Genomic DNA, 25,533 nt, shown 5'->3' with positions numbered 1-25,533 from the left:
GATCCCCGCATTTAGCCTTTGGTAGAAGTGGTAACACCTGCAAATCACCTGGGGTTTATACGTGTGGACAACGAAGGAGCAAAACTGAGCCTATTCAACAAAAATGAAAGGCGTCAATAAGATTTACTTGCTCAAGAGCATGCCATTGTTGTTGTTGTTGTGATCTAGGCAGGGGCATAGGGAGGGGGCGGTGTGGGCGGACCGCCCCGAGTGTCCTCACTGAGGGGGGGGGGGTGACATTCGGCGCGACACCTGCCCGCAACTCCCAAGCCTACCCCGAGCTGTAAGGGGGGAGCTGTGAGACTTCCGGGTTGGTGCCTCCGGTAATGGCGGAATTCCTCTGATCGGGAGGCATTTGCCCCGTGGGAATTTGGGTCTGGCCGTCACGGTGAAGGCGGAGACCCGCAAAAAATCACAGGCGGGAGAAGCCTGTGAGCGTGGGATTCGGTGGGCACCTTTTGTGCCTCCCCTACTCACGGGGAAACCCAGTTTCGGGGGTCCGGAGTGACGTGGGGTGAGCGGCGCGGTGCTTCGAATCGTCTGCTTCTTCCATGGAGCGAAGCCGCATAGCTGTTGCTGGAGAGCGCTGACTTTTTCCTGTGGACAATTTGATTTTAAAGTAATTACCTGTGAGTAGAGCTGAAGCGGGAGAATTGGATTTCTAAAAGTTTAATTTGGTATCGTAACGGGGAGGTTCAATACAGGAAGTCCGCCTTCCCCTTTTGTAAATAGATTGAAGCATTGAGGCTGCAAGCTGAAGCCTTGGAAAGCCTATTGTAAAGGACTAAATTTCCATCGGTAAAGAACATAAAACCCCACCTTGGAGGCAGGAGAAGAGGGGGGGAAGTTGTGAACTGAATATGCCTGTGGGAGAGAGCGAAGAGAGTTAAAATACCGCCACTCAGACCCTGGAAACGGGCTGCTAGCAGGACTGACGTTCTTTGGAAGGCTCACTGACAGCGATTAGAATGTTCGTTGACAGTTAGCTAATAAGAGAAATACATTGTTTCTACTGTCTCCATCTGCTTTTAAAAAGGAGTAAAAGTAACTGAAAATTGAAACTAACTTCATTGTTTGAGCTGTGTTTAAAAGAGGACATTATTGACTAATATAAACAGAAACTGTTTCCCCCTAGAGGAAGCTTTTGAAACTGTTACAAGAGCTGGGCTGGGGAATTTCCAGCTGCAAGATAAAAAGCTGTGAGACTCTGGGACTGACCTTGTGGCAAATGGAAAGGAAAAATCGGACTAGTCAATTCCTGAAAAAACATTAAGGTCTGGGAGGACTTGGCAGCAATCTAGGAGAGCCTCAATATCAGCCCCCCTGTTTCTTCTGCTATTGCTTTTGTAACAGTATATTTAAAATCAAGAGGAATGTCGACAGAAGAGGCCTTAGCGGTTGCATTAAGTAAGATAAGTGATTCACTGGAACAGCTTAACAAGAAAATAGATGTGACAAATGTGAAAGTGGACGCTGCAACTATTAAAATTGACTTAAATACAGAAAGTATAAATAATCTGGGACAAAAGGTGAATATCAATACAGAAACAATCAAGAAATTGATACAGGAATCTACTTTGATACGGCAGACTGCAGAGGAAGCTAGGGAGAAAGCTGTTGCTGCTGAATGTAAAGTAACACAATTGGTGAGAGAGAGAGTCCCAGCCTTACAGAGGCAACTTGATGACCATAAGTCGATGCTTGCTATGATTGAATTTAAAGAAAAACAGACGAATTTGAGGATCAGAGCCCTACCTGAATTGGAGAAGGAAAGTTTGATAGACTTCTTCACACAGGAATTTGCTGATTTTTGGGACTTGGATTTGGGTCAAGAAGAGTTTAAAACTGAGAGGGCCTTCAGATTTGGAAGAGGAGGGGAAAAAGAGAAGAACAGAATAAGAGACTGTTGGCACTACCAGAAGAACCTAGAAGTACAACAGCCAAGAGTGGAAATTTTTAAAGACGTCCCGAAATGTCTTTTGGATCTTAGGTCTAACTACAGAGATTTGGTTGCCCTGCTGAGAAGGAATAAAATCATCTTTAGGTGGGAGTTTCCCCAAGGTCTATTCTTCAGCTTTAAAGGAAGGAAAATAAAAATAAGATCAGTAGAAGACAAAGTAAAGTTTTTGTATAAATACGAAGAAGATTTTCAGAAGGGGCTTGGAAAAGAGCTAAGAGCATCGGACAGAAGATCACCAGGTTGATGGACTATATGGAATTGGCGGAAATGACTGGTAGAATCCAAGACCAGGGAGAAGAGTCGGTGGAAGAAGATTGGAAAAAAAGTTTAAAGGCTATTTATAGAAATATTGTAAAATTATTGAATGTTAGAAAAATGTTGGAATGAAGTTATATGGCTTTAGTAGAAATGTTATAAGGAATTAGGTATAAATAGATTATTAGAGTATTAAAGGAAAAATAAGGTTAGAATATGTTAAGATAATTATAGGACAGAAAATAGAAGAAGATGGAAAGGAATTGCTGAAACAATTAATAGAGGTGGAATACAAAAAGGGAGGTGTGAGGAGGTTGTTGAAACAAGTGAATGAAAGATAAGATACTGAAATTGTATGATGTGTGTTAAACTGTTTTTGTTTTGTTTTGTTTTGTTTTGTTTATTGTGTTAGTGTTGTGTAATCTTTTTATATTGTATTGTATTGTCTTTTTTCTTTCCTTTTTTGTAGTGTTTAAAAGTAATAAATATTATTATTATTATTTTTTTAAAAAGGGGGAGAGCTGCGCCGCTTTGCCGGCCGCATTCCCCCCTTTGTTTTGACAGCTTGGGGGAGGCTTGGGTGGGCAGCGTGCCCAATGTCCGGCATGGGCAGCTCGCTCTGCTCCTGTGAGCGGCTCGCTCTGCCTCCGTGCTGCAGGGTGCACACACTGCTCCGGGCACCAGAGCGGCTATCCTGCACCTGGGAGGGCACCCTCTGCGCCATGCCCCCCTCGGGAGCATGGGCATATGCTCCACCGCTGGATCTAGGGCATCTCATGTGGCAACATTTGCAAAGCCAAGTCTGCAATCCCAACTCCCCCCTCCACTGATGGGCCATGCAGAGTGATTGAGCCACTGCTGCAATTTGCAGCCCACCCACTCATGGCATGGGGGTGGGGTGGGGGTGGACAAGATGATTCACTCGAAATGCCATCATGTGAAATTTTGAACTGGCAAAGGCTGGTCTATGGTGTAGAGAAAACAAGATAACCGCCATGAGATTCCTGGATAAAAGTCAAGATTCAAGGTCAATAAATATCTATTTCGTAATCCTGCAAATGTGCAGGGAGCCTGTGCACTTTTCCCATTAGTTTTCCTTCATGAGGCCTCAGTACTCCTATCCCCCACCTTAATTTTGGTTTTAAAAAGGGAGTATCAGAGTCTCAAAACACACCAATCCAAATAAACCTCACAACAGCATCATTAGGGCCAAGCTATAGAAAATTCCAAAGTGTTATCTAAAGCATCACCAGAACTCTTGGGTGAGTGGGTGAGATTCCACCCCCTGAAACATCAACCTCTCTCCTCTCATGCTGAATGGTGTTGTGTCGAGTAAAACAAGAGTGGCTACTCCTAAAATTAGACCAGGAGAGAAGCAGCAAGGGGAGGGGGGAGGGAATGAAGAGGCGAAGGGTTAGACATCAAGATTGTAATTGCCCTAGAGGAGCTGCCTACACATTTCCTAATTTCTTTTAAATTTGAACATTGAGGTGAACTTTGGAAAACATACACGAGCTTCATCAGAAATGGAGGTGGTGTTGGGGGGGTAAGGATGAAGGGAGTACAAAATGATCTTTATAAGAAATAGTAGCTCTGATTGCTAGTGCCGTATGTGTGTTACAGCACCTCATTAATAACAGTGATCAAAAGAGAGGGAGAGGGAGAACGTTTTTGCAGCTGCATCAAATTATTAGACAAATTGGAATTTTGAAATGAATTCAGAAATTCTATAGGAAAAGACAGCTCCGTGGAGTACAGGTCAAGCTACGGGATAAATCCCTTGAAGGTACTAAAAGAGCTGAGAGTAAAACGGAAGTCTTGTTCTGCACCCCACCCTGTTCTCCTTTCAATGTATCAAGAGAAAAAATCATGCAGATCTTGCAACGAGAGAAGAAAGGTTGGATAAGAGCACAAAGTGCCTGGTGTATCAAGCCAATGGCTCATCTCGTCCAGGACCCTGTGACCAATCAGATGCCCATAGGAAGCCCACAAGCAGAACCCAAGTGCAACAGCATTCTCTCAATCTGTGATTCTCAGCAACTGGGATTCAGGATCACTTTGCCTCCGACAGCAGAGACAGAACATAGCCACCATGTTTAGTAGCCCCTGATAGCCTGGTCCTTCGTGGGTTTGCTTAAGCCTCTTCAGACAGCTCTTGTTTATTCACAGGCCAGAACAGAACTGAACTGAAGGGTTCAGCCAACCTGCTTATATAGAGCTCAACTACAAAGCAACAGTAACAACTTTCTGTAACTATCCAATCACTGAGTGTCGCTTTCAATTCCTTATTTGCATATGTGGACCTGAGTGAAAACTATCTACAGTGTCCCCCTGCTGGTCCAGGGTGAGAACTTCAGTACATAACAATTGCAGCTGACTTAAAGAAGGGCCTTCGCTTCCAACCCAAGATTTGCAGGACAACAGGGCAAACATCCACAGAAGGCTGCTGTCAGTCTCTATGTTCAGAGGATCAAAAGGGGATAAGTCAGTTATCTCACCTGCCAGAGCTTAACCCATAACATATGCTGCCCCTAAATTCCTTCCCAAATTCATTGCATCTGTACTTTCCAGCTGCCCCCTCTAATCATGGGGCAATCCAGAGTTGGTTTTAGGGTGGTGTGACCACTGCGGCGGAAATGGGTGCCATGCTGTAGGGGGTGCCTGTAGAATGGAGCGCAAGCTGTGTGTGTGCATGCAGAATTTTAGCATCACACAGGGCACCGCTGAAATTTGAGAGCCCACCGGACAGTCTTTCCACAGAGGAAAGCCTTTTTGTTGCACCAGCAATAATTTATCCTTCACTGTTATATCGGGAGTGGAGAACCTCAGGCCCAGGAGCTGAATGAGGCCCATGAAGCCTTGAAGCCTGGGGCTCTTTGAAGCCACACCTCCTCTCCTCAGGTCAAACCCCTTACTAGCCTGCTTTGCAACCTCCTTGAGTGGTTTTGCCTGACTGGAATGTGCCCTTGAACTGTGAAAATGTATCTCCAGAGCACACAGAGGGGTATGGTAATGCATACTTTGCCCCCCACGTCTGCCTCTGGCACTGCCCACTTCTGGCATGTGGCCCCTGGAAGGTCTCTCAGAAGGGAATACGGCCCTCAATAAGAAAGCCGCTTTGCAGCCTTCCGATGAAGCAAAATCTCTTTTTTTTAAAAAAATAATATTTTTATTAATTTCCAAATTTTTTAACATAAACAAAAACAACATAAAAACAAACACAAAAAATCATATTTTCTTAACCTTATTTCCATAACCCTCTTTTCCCGGACTTCCCCATACCTTTCCCTTTTTGCATCCTTAATTTTAAACCATTATTCAGCAACCCTTCTTAACCAATTAAATGTAAATTCATTCTCCTTTTCAATTCCACCCTAAAATTAAACACAATTTTCCACTGCAATTCTACGTCTTCTTTTCCCTCAGCATTTTAGCACTCCTCAATTTTATAATAGTTCTTAAGATAAATCTTAAATTTCTTCCAATCTTCTTCCACAGTCTCTTTCTCTTGGTCGCGGATTCTGCCGGTCATTTCTGCCAATCCCATAAAGTCAATCACTTTCGCCTGCCATTCCTCCAGCGTGGGTAGCTCTTGTGTCTTCCAATACTTTGCTAGAAGAATCCTTGCTGCCGTACCGATGAAGCAAAATCTCAGGTCTGCTAATGGTGCTTTAATTGGCTCGCAATGCATTTTTGCAATCAATGAAATAAGTGTCTGTCTGTTTCCGCGGGTTTTACGTTCTGTCGGCAGTCCAAGGGATGACAGAGGACAACGCTACAGCCTCCTCACGAGTATTCTCCTCTGTCACAATGAATGTTTTGTTACCGTCTTGCGCAAGAGGGTGCCCCTTTCCAAACTCAGCCTTTTCTCGTCCTCTCCTCCCCACCAGCAAGTAAGAAGAAAGGGAAAAAAAATCTAACTTGTGGACAGATAGACTCCTTCTGGAAAAGTTGCGTGTCTTGGGAATGTCTTGGAGGAAGCATTCTTGGTGAGTTATGAGAGGATTAACACACATCCTGTGTCCCCCCCCCCCCCCCGTTCAAATTCACAGAGGCCTGCAGGAAGATTCTGGCCCATCTCAGACTCTTCGCTGTCTGACCATGTGTACCTTTTCCAACACTTTGGAGAGGAAATGGAGCAGCGAATGATCCCCGCCCAGGTGGGAATCCCACTGGAAGACCATTTCCATTCATCAGCTGTTGTTGCTCTCAGCGTTACATTCACGCTGTCATATATTTGATCCAGATTTTGTTTTCCAACTATCTCAGCTGGGGTTGTGTGTGTGTGTGTGTAACCAGAATTCTGGACCTTGTGGAGTTTGAAATGCAGTCTCCCCCCACCAATATTCAAATCAATCCCAGCTCAACAGCCAAACCCTAGCAACAACAACAACAAAAAAGCAATGGCTTAAGCAGCTCCCTTTAGTATGCTAGCCAACTGTGTGTGCATTGTGACTCAGTCTATAAACCAGAAGCCATGCCGTGCCATACATTTTTATTACAAACAAATAACGGAGGCAACAAAGGGATTGCTTTACTTTGGCACTGGGCAGCACCCTTTTAAAAACTGATTTTTGCCAGTTTCGAAGGCCTTCCATTTTAAACATAAATTGCCGTCATTAAAACAGAGTGCTCGGTTTTGGTTTTAAGCACCCAGCTTAGACTAAGGGAGGGGAGCGAGGGCGTATCTTCCTAATTCAGAAGTAGATTTTGGTCATTCAGAAATCTGCCATGCTTTTGATGAATGTGCCTGCAAGTTGTGAATGAGCACTGCATTTTCTTAGCTGCGTTCTTGCAACTATCCAGCCACTCCTGTCTGGATCCCTTTTGGGACTGCAGAGCAGAGAGTGGCATAGTGGATGCCTGTTGTATCTCAACAGAAATGTTTTTCCACTGCGCAGGGGCAACCACATGGAAAGCCCTGCTCAAAATTTCCTGCTCAAAATCTGATATTTTGAGAACTTAGGGAGAAACACTCCCACAGTACACAGTGATCTAGTGGGCATAGGAGAGAGATTTACAGTGGTACCTCAGGTTACATACACTTCAGCTTACATACGCTTCAGGTTACAGACTCCGCTAACCCAGAAATAGTGCTTCAGGTTAAGAACTTTGCTTCAGGATGAGAACAGAAATTGTGCTCCGGCTGCGCGGCAGCAGCAGGAGGCCCCATTAGCTAAAGTGGTGCTTCAGGTTAAGAACAGTTTCAGGTTAAGAACGGACCTCCAGAATGAATTAAGTACTTAACCCGAGGTACCACTGTATTGCACTAATATGGATTTTGGAATTTTCTGATTTAAAGAATCCCTTCCTGTTGTTATTTCCTCCTTAGGGTTCAATCCAGTTGGCCACGAACAGTGTGAACCCATGAAATCCTTATCCAATTGCCTTCTCTTACCTCAAGGCTTGATGCAGGGGAATGTCAAGGAATGAGGAACCACAGATGGAAGGATGTGCCAGATCAAATCTTCTTCATTTTAAAACTCTTCTGGTGGGAGTAACAAGGGTGTTGGTGGGGGAGAGAGGGAATAGGTGGATTGAGTTTGTTAGTGGGGTGTTTTTTTTTTAATGAAAACATCCGTAGAGAAGAGAAGGACTGTATCTGTGGTTGACTAAATTAATTTTGCTTGGATGAGCCATGTTTTGCATTGGCAGTCAAAGAGGAGAGGAAGCGATGCGGTCAGGAAAAGCTCAGGCTCCCTGAGGAATCCTCCAATATCACTCTCTGGTGCCTGGGTGGGGCCTGCCTCCTTAAATTTCTGCAAAACTTCCCTTGGCCTCTCTCCCCACTTGTTTATATAATCTGAAACAGTTCCTAGGTTTCCAGATGCACATCTGTCTTCTGCATGCCTTATTACAAGTACGTCTTAGCAAGCAGTAAAACTACAGGTGTTTCACTTTTAAAGCAACCGTGGTGTTTTTTTTTTAAACCAACAATAAACAAAACAGATCTGAACCAGGAGTCTTTGATTATCCTTTACAGCTCGCCTGCGCATACCGTCAGCTCAAGGGTTAAAAGACAAGGGTGCTTGGTTGGGATTTGACTGCTCTTCCATCTGCTGGGTACCTTGAAACCCATTTGTAAATTAATTTTTTACTTTGAATGCACACTGCCACATACAGTCATCGCTAGGTTCCATGCAGACAGCTTGCCGGGGCTGCTTCAACATGTCTCCAGTGACATACACTGTTCTTACGGATTCAGAATGCTGCAGGAAAGTGAAATCATTAAGTATGTATGTCCATTCTGCTTGCGCACTTGCCTCCCCCATCCTCGAGACCGTAATTATCATCACATACTTTAGTAAATAAAGTTGACACATAGCTCCTTAACAGCTGTAGACTGTCCACCTGACACCCTCGCATCTCTTTGCGGGGGAATGAATAGGCCAAGAGGTTTGCGTACATGCACATTCATGAACTCTAAAGTCTGTTATTTCAGTTTTATTCTGAGGCAGAAAAACCTGTCTGCACAGAAGAGGAATTCCAGGATAGCACTGAGGTGCCAAAGAAGGGAAGACAAGGCAGCTAGTGGCAGCCGTGACAAAGCCCATACCAAGAGAAGCCTCTGGTTTCATTATTGCCTTCTGAAATTACAGCGTCTCAGCCTGAGGGGGCACAGTCTCCGCTTAAGAATCAGGTGTAAAGGTAAAGGGACACCTGACCCTAATGGTGACTCTGGGGTTGCGGCGCTCATCTCGTTTTATTGGCCGAGGGAGCTGGCGTACAACTTCCGGGTCATGTGGCCAGCATGACTAAGCCGCTTCTGGCTAACCAGAGCAGCGCACGGAAACACCATTTACCTTCCCGCCGGAGTGGTACCTATTTATCTACTTGCACTTTGATGTGCTTTTGAACTGCTAGGTTGGCAGGAGCAGGGACCGAGCAATGGGAGCTCACACCGTCGCGGGGATTCGAACTGCCAACCTTCTGATTGGCAAGTCCTAGGCTCTGTGGTTTAACCCACAGCGCAACCCGCGTCAAGAATCAGGTGTACTCTGTACTAAAAGAACTGTATTTTGAGCCCAGACCAGATCCAGCAAGCCAAATTCAATACAAACCTGTATTAGTTGTGGATTCGTACACCAGTGCCCATGTGAGTCTTCCTGCACTGATGTTTAAGGAGCCAAAACTGTACCACCCAAACACAAGACAGAGGTGTAGGCAGACACAGAGTAACTGTAAAGTATGAGCAAGTACAAAATATCTGCACCCCTACAAAAATGCAAGGGGGAACCCCACCCCTCCCAGTAAGAGACAAATGGTATAGAACATTAAGCGAGGGAGAACGAGAACTGACAACAAGGATGTGCTGGGAATAAAACCTGAGTGGTTTGAAAGGGAGGAGGAGACACATAGAGATCAAAAGTGGGTACAGATGGAGTCATCTCGTTGTATGGAGAGGTAATTTCCTGGTTCACAATGGGAAGCTATTTTTAGTATTTCTGCCTCTGGGGCAGAAATGAAACCGTCTATAGAAATAAATGAAGAAACGCAAGTTTTTAAAATAGCTGGGATTGAACAAATGTGCCCACCTGCCCCACCACCCAAGAAAAAACAAACTTTAGGGGAAGGGAAGGACTCCAATAGATAGATAGATAGATGGATAGATAGATAGATAGATAGATAGATAGATAGATAGATAGATAGATGATATAGATAGATAGATAGATAGATAGATAGATAGATAGATAGATGATAGATATCAATCAATCAATCTTTATTTACGGCTATTAGTCCATAAAAATAGATGATAGATAGATAGATAGATAGATAGATAGATAGATAGATACTGAGCATGCCCACTGGGCACGGAATAATAACTCGTATTTCACACTGCAACATTTTACTACACAGTTCCACTTGTAACTGCATATCTTTTCATTTTGTGTGCATGGCAAACCTCTTTTAATTTCCGATCATTTATCCTGTAGGTGTTAATGTGTGTTCCCACAGAACCATTGCATATGTGTGCTTTCCCATTCTGCCTATCCACGGAATCTTAACTTTGTCTCTACCTGAATAAGTGGAGATATTATAACAGAGTTTGTCCATAACTTTGGTGATTTGTGCCAGGTGTGTTCAGACGAGCTTCTGCCTTTCCTTGGCTTTCAAAGGCATGTGCCTAACAGGAAGTGTTATTTAAACATGGCTATGTTTTGAACTGGCTTGAATCATTTGTGGATCTAAATGGATCTTTGCCCTTCAGCCACTGCCTACCAGAGACAGCAGCTCTCCTTAGGTTTACATGTCCACATATCACTGAATGAAAGAATCCCTAGTTTTCTCTGAAATGCTCGAGTCTTGCAAATCAAGAGTCTCAAGAATTACACAAAGAAATTAGGACAATACCACCCTTTAGTGCTCAGGGACCATGTAAACATTTGTGGGGGTGTTATCCCTAATATGCAGAGATGAGTGGGGGGGGCAATGTTCCCTAGAGCAGTGATGGCCAAATTGGTCCTCCAGCTGTTTTGGGACTACAACTCCCATCATCCCTAGCTAACAGGACCAGTGGTCAGGGATGATGGGAATTGTAGTCCTAGAACAGCTGGAGGGCCGAGTTTGGCCATCACTGCCCTAGAGGGACCCTGGAATTATTCTTTCATTTGAACATGTAAACAAATTTGCTAAACTAAGTCAAGGGGTTGATTTCTGACTCTTAGGATAACAATACACACACAAACACACACACACACACCCATGCATGGAGGAAAGGGGGAGGAAACTCACCCTCAGCTTTGTCATAAATGAGTAAATCTATTATTTCCCCATAAATCCTTTCCAAACAATTCATTCAACTGATTGTGGTGGAAAATAAAACACCCATTAATCATATTACTGGTGAGCACTGATTTTTCAGATTGAGTTAATTAGACCTCATTTGTTTCAGGTGAAAGGAGCTGTATTAACAAACACTGCCCAGTGGCCAGCACTGTGAACACTGCGGATGGCAGTCAGGAGCAATTACTGGTTTGACTGTGCGCTGCATTATAACACTGCCCACTTCCGTGGCTGCGACGGAACGTCTGTCAACATTTCCATTACAAAGTCAAATAACATCTTAAAGGGATTTATTACTCAGCCATAACATTGAGCTGGCTTTTGGCATCTAAGATCAAAGCAAGAGAGGGCTACAAGGTTTTTTCTTTCTTTTTTCCTTTTCCTCCTTCTTTTGGACCAGATCGCTCAGTTCCTTACAATTTGCTCACGAGTGGAGAAGAAATTGTGAAAATAATACGCTTAACCATTACAATGTGATAAACAACTGAAAACAAATCATTCCATAATAACTCAACATGAAATGATAAGTAAAGGCAAAAGACTAAAAAAAAAATCAATAAGGGGTTGTATCCAACAAAGTTCCTCTCAGAGTAAACCCATTTAAATAAATGGACCTAATTTAGCCAAACCGATTAACGTCAACGGAACTATGCTGAGTAGAACTAGCACTGGATCCAACCTAAAGATTTGATCCAAATTAGGCGAAGAATTTTAACTTCCGTTGGCTGCAGTAAAAATAATCTCTTGCCATTGCAATGAATGGGACTTAGAAGTCCCAAACTTTTGGGCTTAACATTTAGGACAAAACAAATATGGCAGTAGTTTATACACTAGAAAAAATAATATTATTCTAGCAGACTTTCAATGGGTAATTTTTGTGCTGGCTGACATGTAGTGTATGCTGATGTGCTTTCAACGGTTTGATATTGTCTTAATTGTTTTATTGTTCTTGTTATTTTTATCCTGTGAGCTGCCTTGGGTTTGTTCTTAATTTTCAGAGGCTGCATTTAATCGACACGGGCTGCAGTCATGTGCACAGTTACCTAGGAGTAAGCACCACCTCCAAGTAAGCTTCCATGTAAACAGGCAAATCACTATCATTGGCTCTCCCAAGATGTTGGTGGACTCCAACTCCCATCCGTCTAACCAATGATCAATACTGGTGAGGGGGGACGGTCTGTAGTCTGGAACCCAGAGGCAGATTTAGGGCAGCACGACCAGTCCCCCCCCCCCAGGGTGCAGTGGCCAAGGGGACATCTTCCCACCTCCTTCCCAAAGCCTAGTGGAGGCTTTGGAAAAGAGGTATGAGGGGCCTCACTAGGTCCTAGAGTCCTTTTGCCTCCTTCCCAAAGCATAGTTAACACTTGCTCAGCTTTGGGAGGGAGGAGGAAGAAGAGTTTGGATTTGATATCCCGCTTTATCACTACCTGAAGGAGTCTCAAAGCGGCTAACATTCTCCTTTCCCTTCTTCCTCCCCCACAACAAACACCCTGTGAGGTGAGTGAGGCTGAGAGGCTTCAGAGAAGTGTGACTAGCCCAAGGTCAGCCAGCAGCTGCATGTGGAGGAGTGGGGAATCAAACCCGGTTCCCCAGATTACCAGTCCACCGCTCTTAACCACTACACCACACTGTAGTGGAGGAGGAGGAGGAGGGAGAGCTTTAGGACTCTGCCAGAGCCTCACATCTCCTTCCCAAAGCCTGGTGCCTCCCTTACCCAACTTTGGGAAGGCAGCACAGGGGCTGAGGGGTATTTGTGTGTCAAATTTTGGCCTCGCGTAGGGTGTCATATTACCAAGTGTCATTTAGAGGTCCACAGGTTTCCCCGCCCCTGATCGACAGAGGATAAAGAGGCCAAAAGCAAATACTGAACTATCCCTCAGTTAATAAAGATTGAGCCCTTCCTGCGTAGATCAACACAAATGGAAGTTTACATTTTCATTCTTGATGCGGAGACCTTCTCAAAGATGCTGGCTGCCTTCCCTATTTCCCTGGAGCTGACTGAGTAATTGCAGGCCTGCCAGCCTGCTACTCGGTAATTTTCCCCCTTTTCTTAGTACCAGACCTCCTGCTTATGGCCCTTGTATGTTTGCTTCCACCCATTCATCTCAGGGCTTTGTTGGCCGTGCACTATCCTGTGTCACAGCCTGGAATAATTGTGTGTGTGTGTGTGTGTGTGTGTGTGTTGTTGTTGCTGCTGCAATAATTCAGAGCTTTCTTTTTATAATAATAATAATAATAATAATAATAATAATAATAATAATAATACCATTTTCATTTTTCAGCTTCCCTATGTATAATTTTGGTACATGATTTGCAATATCTTCTCTCCCGATTCCACTCCCCCCCCCCCCGCTCCCCAATCTTAGACGTGAGACTTAGCAACCGAGAAAGGTGCTAAAGAGAGACAAAACTTGTGTGGGTGGCTGGAGATTAGCCATTTGGAAATCCATCCCTTGCTTTGTACCACAAGCTGTTTCCATATTTCCCTTCCAAGTTGTTGCATGTGAGTGCTGCCATTCAGACAGAGCTGTTTCATGCGGATCCCTGAGCCAACATTGTGATTCACGGCCACTTATCCTCAAGTAGCACCAGTGGGATTTCAGGTGTGCTGGTGCCAGGTGCCAAGGTACTAAGGTGGCTGCAGGTACTACCTGCAGTGTGGGAAGCAGGATGCCTCTGAATACCAGTTTCTGGCAATTCTGTTGTGCTCAAAGCCTTCTTGTGGGCTTCCCATATGCATCTTAAGTGGGCCAATGGTGGCTGGGCTGCTCTCCTGACTTCCCAATGCTGTGCATCCCTGCCAGTTACTGAGGGGAAGGGCGAGGCAATGGGGAGCTTGGCAAGGTGTGGTGCCGTGGTGGTGCCAATCCGACACTCCTGATACTGCACCTACACTGAACTGCTTCGCGTCAGCCACCTGCTACCCGCTGAGCCTGTAAAATCTGCACTGCGGGTCTGTGGCACGTGAACTGTGTGCTGATGCTCAGCCAAGTCACCGTATCAGGCTCAGGGAATTCTATCCCTCCCCCGGAGGCAGCAAGAAGCAAGGAAAACAAAGAAGAGTTCTTACTGATGAGTTTATCCGATCATCCCAGCGAGAGACAGCCAGTGTCCCATTAATGGCGTTGCTCCAATTGAGTTCTTCCGCCCCTTCCTTCCTACCAACAGCACTTCCCCTTACGGTGACTACCAGGGGCTAATTGTCTCTGATCCCTTTGCTCTTGCACTCTCAACGAACGCCGAGTTCTGGGAGAAGGGGGGGTCAGAAATACTCTCTAGTGACAATGTGTCAGCTGGCTGCTCTGGTGCTACCTCATCCCTATATTCTCCCAACTCTTCTGTTCGCCTGTCTCTGAACTGTGACCTTCCTCAAACCACTGCTGTAATTCAATACTGCCTTCCTCTTCTCTAGCAGCTTCAGGAAGAGAAGGAGGGGGGCAATCTCCACCATTCCTACTCAATCTCAGCCCCTTCAGTCCAGTCCCTGACACACTGAAACCCATTTTATTGAGTCTATGTAGCTTTCAGTGCAGCTGCTCACCAGTTGTTCAGAATTGCCAAGTGAGTAGAGTGATGTTGCGCTTGTGGGATGTGAAACTTATAGCAGTCAAGTACAACATTGTACTTGTGGACATGTTAGGGGATGTTTTGTACCACTCAGGATAAAACTTTCTGTTTCCTCCTGAGCTGGGACAGACTTCCACTGCATGTGACTTGAAGTGGGTGTGGCCTGTTCTGGGTAGAGGAGCAGACGTCCTTCACGTTCTTCTCTTCTTCTCCATTTTGTGTTCCTGTGTGTTAGGAGAAGTGACTACTCAGTCGCAGTCACTTGGGACTAATTCCTTTATGGGACAGCTCATGTAGATATATAGTTACGTAACCTAAGCCTGCCTTCAGGGATCTATCTGTGAACCTGAATGAATCTGTGAGTAAACTACTTTTATGTTAACTTTAATCAGATTCTCGTGTCTATTCTTTTTAAGAGGGATTAGAAGGGATCTTACCAGGGATCTTGAGTAGTGAAGCTCAGACAAGCCAGCAACAAGCTAACTGCTGTGTAATTTCAAAAGGGGATGTTTGGAACTCTGTGTCAGGTATGCGTGCAGGAGCCAGGGCCTGTGACCAATCGGACTTTGCAGGACTGGGGCCTTCCTAAGTTTGTTCTGAAGAGGCAAGGTGTGGCCTCACAGGTGAGGCCAAATAGTAACTCACAGCACCTGGTGGCAAGAGCTGGGAAGGGATATAAGGTCAGCATTTTCCCTTCAGCTCTTTGCCACAGCAACATGTTCCCTGCCTTGCTGTGTTTGACTCCTTGCTTCTTGATCCTCAGACCCTTGACGTTGTGACTCCTTGCTTCCTGAACTTCGGACCCTTGGCTTCTTGACTCCTGGCTTTCTGACCCTCAGACTCTTGGCTTCCTGACTCCTGGCTTCTGGACTCCTGTTTCTGCTCCCACCCTGCCATCTTGCCCCCTATCCCGACGTCCCCAGCCAGGACTTTGATAGCCTGTGAACCGGATCATGACACTCTGCTAGGAGATAGAACTTGCTAGCGCAAGTTAGGAAGGGTATCATCAAATAATATATCCTCTCCTGCCTCCCCAATCATCCCCACAGCGCTCATGCTCTGCTTCTAGTTGCCCTCCGTGAGACTGGGATGCTGGACAAAATGGGCCTTTGGCCTGTTCCTTCAGGATCTTCAACTGTGCCAATTAGATGCAAAGGAGACCTGCATCAGCTTTCATGGGTTACCAAGAATGATGCATCTGATGAAGTGGACTTTAGGCCCCCCAAACTTATGACGTATCAGGGACTAGACAGAAGAGGAGGTTTGGGAATCACCCCCTCCTTCTCCTCTGTTTCCCTTGGAGGAGGAGGGGAAGTTGGGGGGGATCTCTCCCCCCTTCTCCAGTAGTTTCAAGAGAAGAGGGAGACAGGATAGAATTGTGGCAGAACTCAGAGTTGCCAAGTTATGAGATCTTAGGAGAAGGTGGGGGAGTCGGAGAATTGCCAGCAGAGACTTCCTTGGAGAGCACAGAAGCACCACCATCACTGTGTACTCGCTGCTCACTTAGAATTCAAGAGCAAATTTGACTCCTGAAACAACAACATTTGACTCCTGAAGTCTCCCGTAGAGCCCTGGGAAGGAAGGAGAGTGAGCAACATCACCATGGTGTTAAGGACTGGATTAATTGCCTTTCTCCACGATTACTGAATAAAACCACAAATACTAACCTTCTCGTTTCTTCTTTGATCCTTGAGGCTACTGGGGGAGAAGAAAATCCCTCAAGCCTGACATTTGGGGTTAAGGTGTGTTTTTTTAAAAAAAAATAAAGTTTTTTATTGATACGAGAAAAAAACAACACCACAAATACCAAATTACACACAAGAATAACCATAGACACATAATTTTCTTAGCAAACAATAAAACATCTATTGGTCTTAACACTAAAGACCCAACCTCCCGTCTATTCCAGATTTCAGATTCATATTACTTATTGCCAATACACACTTTTATCATAATTAAACTTATTCTTAATAAATCTAATTTCTTATATCTACCTTGCAACTATTACTGAAGTTCCTTGAATGCTGGAACAGAATTTAAACTACTATATTTATTTTTCAGATATTCTTTGAAAACCTCCCATTTTGAAACAAATTCCTGTTTTGATTTATTCTTTAATTTTTCTGATAAACCATCTAATTCGGCATATTCTGTCAGCTTTTGGATCCAATCTTGTATAGAGGGGATTTCATTACTCTTCCATTTTGCTGCGATCAAAACTCTTGCTGCCGCCGTTGCATATAAAAAGATACCCTTCCTCTTTTGTGGAATATCCAAATCTGTTATTTCTAGGAGGTAGGCCTCTGGTTTTTTTATTGAAAGAGATCTTTAGCATTTTTTGCAGTTCTGCATGGATACTCTCCCAGAATACCTGTATGTTCCTACATATCCACCGCATATGGTAGAATGTTCCTGAGTCCCCGCATCTCCAACAATTACTTGACACATTTTTATACATTTTTGAAAGTTTCCATGGTGTTAGATACCATCGATGTTGCATTTTTTGAAAGTTAAGGTGTTTTAAAGTGCTCTGGCACGAGGTGCCTTAAGGTGCTAGTACTTTCCTTTCTGGTGCTTGGCTAAAATTGCACCATGGTTAATTTTGCAAGGTTGTTGCGGAATAAGAACTTGGGCGAAGTTCAAATGCTATTAAAATAGGATGGTGTGGAGGATAGTTCAGATAAGAGCTCCGTATACAGAGCCTAACAGTCTCATGGACTGCATCCTGCCTTCACAACCTACCCAAAACAATGCTGGACACATCATTATTATATTTTATGAAGCCTTGCTGGACCAGGCAAAAGGTCCAGCATCCATAGTCCACCAGTGAGGATTTGCTTAAAGGTTATGTCACCAACAGCAAGGGAACAGCCATTTTCCTTCCTCATTTCCAAGCCTTGCAGCCTTTTCAGTAGATCACTCTGTCCTGTAGCCATGAAGTTAATAAAAGAGATATTAGAATGGAAATGTTGATCTGCAGGCCTCCTAAGATGCTAGCTTTCCTATGGATAGCCAGATGTTAGGACAGAGGAATGAATGGATGTCCTAAATATATATATATATATATATATATATATATATATATATATATGTTTACATTCTTCCAACAATGGGCAGGTACGAGGCTAAGATGGCTTTATCAAATGCAAGTCAGAAATTTGCAAGCTATTGTTGAATTTTTCAGTGCATTTTTTTGTTGTTTTTATTTTGAACTATCCACACTACTCTCTCCGTCTCTCTGTTGTTCTCTTGCGAGGCTGAGGGGATAAATTTGGTTTGGTTCAGGTTTAGTCAAACCTACCTGATTTGTACTTTTCGAAACAAGGTGTGAGCTGAAGCACAGCAATCCTTTCAAATCTGTTCTTCTCTGAATTTTGTGACGCTGCTCTCCGGCCAGATAATGTGCACCAAAATAACTTGGTTAGGGAATTGTGGGCATAAAATGCACATGTTGGAGGAAATCCTCTTTTTTTATTAGGGGAAATTGCTTGCAAAAAGAAGAGTGTACACATCAGGCAAAATTGCATACCAGGATGTATATGTCGGAAGAAATTTGCACTAAAATGCTGATGAATTTTGATGAGGACTTAAAAATAAATAAATAGGAAACAGAGAGAAACTGAAATTGACAGATTCAGTCACCCTCATCTTTCTCTCCCCCATTCTCCCATTTTCCCACCAACTTAACTTTCTGAGTTATTTGTATTGTTGTTTTCATTGCTAGAATTTTGAGCAGTTTGACACACCCTGAGTCTAAATTAAGGATAATGCTACAGCGTGGATGTTTAAAATTCACGCCTGCCACTTACCAACTTCATTGGTATGAAATTCAAAAAACCCACTTATTAAACACCATTAAATATTCACTTCATTTCCAAAGACAAATATGAACAGAAACGCAACCAAACAAAGTACTGTATTAAAATCATTGATTCACAATATTTAAATTTCCAGCTAGCCTCCAATTAGCAGGCTTTCCAATATTTGAACAGAAGACCATTTTAATGTAATTACAAACACATTTTAGGCATCTAAATTTTTTGCATAATTAGTTCCCTATTAAACTATTTATGTAGCCCTTTTTCCATCAGAAATAGAAAAAGCAGAACAATTTTATTCCTTACTGTTACAATAATTAACTATGTAAGTAGAACAGCATATTAATAGAGTATAATTTGTTTACATTTAAAAGAAAATTGTGTTAGATTAGCATAGCAAAAGACTATTTCCATATCTAGGCAGTAATATGCAGGCCTAATAGCAATTTACAGTGTAGTTAAAGAATATTATTAATAAAGTAATACAGTGTAATTCTGTTTGCCCCAACCATATTTCACAATGTCCTTAATTACAGTTAATTCCGTCGAGGCTAATTTGGGTGTTGTTAAGCAGTAGACAGAGGAATCTTAAATACAACCTTTGTTAATAATGAATTTTGAAAGTTAGAGTGGAGCAAGTAACAATAAAGAGGCGAAGAAATACGCTGCAAGCACATTTCATGGCAAGATTATTTCCCCCCAAATGAAATCTTGTTAATAGGGTCAGTCAATAACAAGACTTGATTGGCAACTCGGAAAACTTTGGCTGTAAACGGAGTTTCATTTTAACAGAGACTTAACGATGAGACAGCCTGACTGTCAAGAAGACTTGTGACAGAGGGGTTTGGTCCTAAAAGGTATTACCGAGCATCTTTGCGGCTCACTGCAATGAGCTCTCATTAAAGTTTGGAACTTCTTAGGTTTCCAGACTTGGACACAGATTGAAAGTCTGTTGCAACAACCACCTGGTCAAAGGAGGAAAGCAAGAACAACGTGCTTTCACATCAGTGCAAACTTGACACCATTCAACAGGGATGAGGAAGCGATCACATTTATTTATGAACATGGGAATCTGCCTTATAACTGATCAGGCTGTGCACCTGGCTAAGGGGAGCATTGAATTGTGACTATATGTGTGTGTGTGTGTGTGTGTGTGTGTGTGTGTGCGTGTGTGTGTGTACTGTAAGGTTACCAGATGTCCCTGTTTCCCATGGACAGTCCCCGGATTCACAAATCAGTCCCCATACAAAATCCATTGAAGTTGAAAAGTGTCCCCAGATTCATTGAAAAAGAACTGGTAACCTTAATGTACTGACTAGATCGATAGATAAGAGTCACCCTGTGATGCTGAGAGGCCCAGCCATGTTTGGAAACCTTACCAGGTAGAAGGGACCTTCACACTAGTTGGGCAACATAACTCAACAACGATGCCTATTTATAGTTGTGTGGTTATTTCGTTCATTGTCAGTAGTAAACGTGCTATTTCTGTACTGAAATCTGCTATAAGGGACCCCCTGGTTCAAAGGGCATCTCTGACAAGGGATACTGCAATGGTAGATAAGAAAGCAGAGATGGTGGTGTGGCTAGACAGTTGCCAAAGTATAGTCTCTGCAAGGTAGGCTTAAATTCAATAACACTGGCATGCAGCCAGTGTGCAGCTGGCCATTGCCATAACTGCAACCCAAGGAATCATAGAACTTGAATGGAACAAAGGGACGCTAACATGCCATAACATTTCACAGGATGTCCAGTCTCTTATTACTATACAGTGGTACTTCGGGTTAAGTACTTAATTCATTCCGGAGGTCCGTTCTTAACCTGAAACTGTTCTTAACCTGAAGCACCACTTTAGCTAATGGGGCCTCCTGCTGCTGCCGCGCCGCCGGAGCATGATTTCTGTTCTCATCCTGAACCAAAGTTCTTAACCCGTGGTACTATTTCTGGGTCTGTAACCTGAAGTGTATGTAACCCAAGGTACCACTGTATGAGCAAATACAACACCATCTCATTCTTTTATTATTTGCACACACATTTGCTGGATTGCACTTGCCCACTTTGTCCCCCAAACCCAGATGATTTATCTGAAGTTCAGGGAATGGTACCCTGTAAAGGCCCACAACTGTTCTTAACAAACTCAGTTTGGGGTGGAATAGATTTAGGAGTAGGCAAAGAAACAATTCTTCAGAGCAAAGGTGGGGAACATTTTGAAACCCAAGGGCCACATTCCATTCTGCGTAACTTTCCAGGGGCCACATGCCAGTGGTGTATGGGGTCAGAGGCAAAAGTACACAGGGCAATGCAGGTAATTTTTACCTTTGTGCAGTCGACTAGTTTCAGCACACCCTCAAACTTTTGCTGTCAAGAAAAAGGCATTATTACAGTTCAACAAAGGGACGCAGGTGGCGCTGTGGGTTAAAGCCTCAGCGCCTAGGGCTTGCCGATCGAAAGGTCGGCGGTTTGAATCCCTGCGGCGGGGTGCGCTCCCGCTGCTCGGTCCCAGCGCCTGCCAACCTAGCAGTTCGAAAGCACCTCCGGGTGCAAGTAGATAAATAGGGACCGCTTACCAGCGGGAAGGTAAACGGTGTTTCCGTGTGCGGCTCTGGCTCGCCAGAGCAGCTTCGTCACGCTGGCCACGTGACCCGGAAGTGTCCGGACAGCGCTGGCCCCTGGCCTCTTAAGTGAGATGGGCGCACAACCCCAGAGTCTGTCAAGACTGGCCCGTACGGGCAGGGGTACCTTTACCTTTACCTTTTTACAGTTCAACAACACAGTCCAACAAGACAAAATCACATGAGGAATGTGCAAAGCCAGGCCAGGGAAGGAGGTGGCCTGGAGAGATGGTGTGTGAGCTGAGGAGAGTTGCAAGCACCAGGCTGAGATGACTGGAGGTCCACATTCTACCCCAGAACCTGAGCTTCTCCACCCTTACATTAGTGTTTATTTGAATTAATTTGTTACTGGGCCTCATTTCAGTTGTAAATTGCACTTTTAAAATGCCTTGTAGAGTTACAGGCTCCTTCTACTCCAATTTAATAAAAAGCGCTTGATTTACATTGCAGTGACATGACTAGGAGAAACAGACTCTCCAAACTTGGAGCCAAACCCAAACCCGATCTGCAAAAAAATAAAATAAAAATAAGGCTAGCGTTTTACAGGCCCGAATCCTGGTTGTACCAAATGTTGTTGGAAACATCTATGGTGTTCTGATCATCAACACTGGTTTTTAGTACAGAGTTTGGCTAAACATTAAGCATCAAGTAAATGCCATTTTGATATACATATAAAAAAGTGTGTTTGCTGTCTTTCCCTCTCAGCAATCTAGGAGGGCCATGATAACTGCCTGATCATTGGAGAATAAAGTTCATGGGTTCTGGAAGTCCAGGCAATTGGAGGTTCCAATTTGCATGGTTGTACAATGACTGAGCCCACTGACAAGAAGCTATTACAACAGCATCATATCCTACAGATGGCTAACATTCACCCTTAATTGTCAAATATGTTACAATGGCAAGCTTGAGAAGAGAGGACCACAGCTTTCCCCTTGCATTAAAATACACCAAGTGCAAAGCAAAGTGTGACACAGCCTAACTGGAGGCTGGCAGGCGCTGCTGAGAGACAGATTCAAATAGAGTTGCTACTACCAAATTGGCGCACAGTTTTCAAGCCCAGGCTGTTCCGTGTTTTGTCACCCTTTGGATTTCCAGCAGCTTCTACCATTTCACCAAGACCTGCAGGCTCAGTTTAGACATCATGCCAAGCCATAGTTTTCCATCAGCCATACTGTGGTTTGAGCTTCCCAAAGGAGAACAGGCAAGCTATGACTCTGAGCTGCTTGCCTGCTTTTGTTTTGAGTCTTGCAGCACCCAGTTTCATAAGTCCACTGTCATTCTGGTGCAAAAATGCTCTGGTCATCTCACCCAATAAATGGTTGCAAACTCGCTTCGTACCTATTCACCCTGGCTTTGGACACTTGAGAAGTATATTTGAAGGATTCACCTCTTTTTTGTAATTTTAAGTTATTTTCAAGTGTTTTTAATATTGTGTAATATTGTATTTTAATATTAAGGTTGTGTTTTAATGTTGTGACTCTCCCTGGGACCTTTGTATAAGAGACAGGTAATAGGTTTTTGTAGTAGTAGGAGTAATAATAATAATAATAATAATAATAATAATAATAAAGCATAGTTTCTTAACCTCGTTTGCCAACAAGTTACATGCCGAGCTTATTGATCTAGATGTCACACCAGATCATGGTGCAGAGCAATCTAAATCATGTCTACTCAGAAGTTCCACTTGACTTCAATGGGGACTTAGCACCCCACTGCTTCAGTCCAATTAGGATTGCAAACTGTATATTCCTTATGTCTGATTTAGAGCCAGAGAAACTATGGCAGTGAAATTTAGCATGACATAGCAGCATATTGATAAAAAAAGCGCCAGGATTCCATAGCGGAACGGGTGATGCCGTGTAAAAGGAATGTTAAACATTGGCATAGAAGCATTAGCACAATAACCAAGGAAACTAACACATTAATCCCATTTGAATGCAATCTCCGTATAAGGCAGCTTCCTTGAAGAAGAAGAGTTTGGATTTGATATTCTGCTTTATCACTACCCTAAGGAGTCTCAAAGTGGCTAACATTCTCCTTTCCCTTCCTCCTCCACAACAAACACTCTGTGAGGTGTGTGGGGCTGAGAGACTTCAGAGAAGTGTGACGAGCCCAAGGTCACCCAGCAGCTGCATGTGGAGGAGCAGGGAAGCGAACCTGGTTAACCAGATTACAAGTCTGCTGCTCTTAACCACTACACCACACTGGCTCTTGTGTATTCCTAATGTATTTATAAAACAAACACTCTCAGCCATGCTGGACAGAGCCTAGAAGACCTCAGAGGGCAGCCCCCACCATTTCCTCCTAGGGTGGGAGGTGGCCGGCGGTGCCTCCTATTCACTGAGAGGCTGCTGTGGAGGCAACATGGGGCAGGGCAGCAAATCTGGCCTCTGAGGAGCCATTTGCAGCTGCTACTGGCACCACAACATGCCCTGGGCACCAATATACACATGCCACTACAAGATTGCTGCTGCTTCCATCACCTGCCACTCTCTAAGTCAGGCACAGGAAACTCCAGCCCTCCAGATGCTTGGGACTACAATTCCCATCGTCCCTAGCTAACAGGACCAGTGGTCAGGGATGATGGGAATTGTAGTCCCAAACATCTGGAGGGCTGGAGTTTGCCTATGCCTGCTCTAGGTGGTGATTTTTGTGTGTGTGTGTGAGCTCTGGGCTGTTGAGCACTGGTCTTCACGTCCAAGCTTCTGCCCTAGCTGCACCACATCCTGACAGCACATAAGTGATATTGAGCTGAGGAAGCGGCAGGGTTAAGCAGCCTCTCTGAGTGCCCTTCTTTCCCCAGGTGGAAAACAAAACAGTCCCCATCGTCGTGAACGGGATGGTAAGCCCTTGTGGATGAGTGGTCCTCCAGTATGCTGCTACCACGACGTCTCAGATAGCGAGGGCCTCTCGATTTGCAGAACGCTTTCTGTCGAGGTCAGCCATCTTGCTTCTGGTTCCTAGACTCACTTCTGCAAATTACAGCACACTTCCTTCAAACAGAAATGGAGCCCAACCCCAGCAGTGGTACGCGTTGGACCCTGAGCTGGAAGAAATCCTGGTGCCAAGGAAGATGTCAATCTCACCCCTTGAAAGCTGGCTGATGGTGGAGGCACCGTCAATGTTTATGAGAAGCTAGACTATGAACCCAACCATCAGTATGACCTCCCCCCATCTTCCCAGGGTGCAGAGGCTGAGGATGACAGCGAAGAGGGGGGAGGCGAGCTGAACAGGGGCAAAATGGAATGCAAGAACGTTCTGAAGATCCGGAGAAGGAAGATGAACAGACACAAGTACAGGAAGCTGATGAAGCAGACAAAGTTTTTGCAGAAGAAGGTCAGGGAAGGTCGATGCCGGAGGAAACAAAAAGGGTTTGAATGAGATCTGGAACGTGTCTGGAAGAAAGACGGACTGAGGAGTGCTCCTGAGGGATGGACGGCACCCAAGATATATCTCAAGAATGTGAAGTCCGATTGACATCGCCATGAGGTGTTTTTTTTTTAAATTAAACAATATTTAAAGCAAAAGGAAGCAAGCAAGAAAAGAAAAGAAAACTACAGAGGAAAGAATTGCAGCGCTCCGCTCCACATGCAGTTTGAGCCCCCGAGGTAAGAGAACAAAAAGTGCTTGGAGAGGGCACAGCGGTACTCCAGGGACATGTCATGTCCTTGGAGAGGATGTAGCAGAACACTGGACAGCTCTTCTATGTGTATTGTGTGTTTGCGCATAGAAGGAGATGGCTCTGAGCGATGTAATTGAGTCAACCCTGGACCAAAATGTTCTCATAGTCTAAAGCAGTTTGGTTCAGATTCATCACTAATTTTTAGCGTTAGCTGCTGACAAAAGCCTGTCACAATCTTCATCCGTTAAATCCTTTATAACAATGGAATCTTAATTGCACCCAAAACAATAGGATCAATTTCCCTTTTTAATGGTGCTCTGTGCAGCGTCAGGCATAAAAAAGCCTCTTCTGATGCAACGCTGGCCAAATTGTTATGAACGGATAGATTCGGTTCTAATTTCAAGTGAACCAGCTTATGTGCCCATGAAACATGTTGCTTTGACAGATAACCTCTCGAAACACACACAATCCTAAAATAAAGTCTGTGTTATCATTTGTTGTCCCACAAATCTATACTAGGAGCAAATCCCTTCTCCCCTCCTTTTTAATGGCGAGGCGATACGGTAATCATCTTGTTTCCACATCCATTGCTAGGACACATTTTAAATTTGGAAATGTAGTACATTGTTTTCAAGAGTTATCAGAAAACTGAGAGGTAGAGTCAATATCTGGTTTAACAAACGGTGGTGGTGGTAATCAGAAAATGTGTTTATATAGTATCTGTTCATAAGGGATTGTACTGTATTTTTTCTTTACAGTGGTACCTCGGGTTAAGTACTTAATTCGTTCCGGAGATCCGTTCTTAACCTGAAACTGTTCTTAACCTGAGGTGCCACTTTAGCTAATGGGGCCTCCCGCTGCTGCCGCACTGCCACAGCACGATTTCTGTTCTCATCCTGAAGCAAAGTTCTTAACCCG

General features: G+C 44.1%; 1 pseudogene across 1 annotated transcript; it reads left to right on the top strand.

The window, feature by feature from the left end:
• The first annotated feature begins 22,845 nt into the window (after nt 1-22,845).
• LOC307226524 (small ribosomal subunit protein mS38 pseudogene) lies at nt 22,846-24,520 on the top strand (annotated as a pseudogene). The gene is made up of 2 exons: nt 22,846-22,852; nt 23,855-24,520. The product of its transcript is annotated as a small ribosomal subunit protein mS38 pseudogene (transcript).
• The last annotated feature ends 1,013 nt before the right edge of the window (nt 24,521-25,533 follow it).

Source organism: Podarcis cretensis, assembly GCF_951804945.1.
Source record: "Podarcis cretensis genome assembly, chromosome: 11".
Lineage (NCBI taxonomy): Eukaryota > Metazoa > Chordata > Lepidosauria > Squamata > Lacertidae > Podarcis > Podarcis cretensis.
Note: the sequence above shows the minus strand (reverse complement) of the source record. Positions and strands in the feature narration are given on the sequence as shown.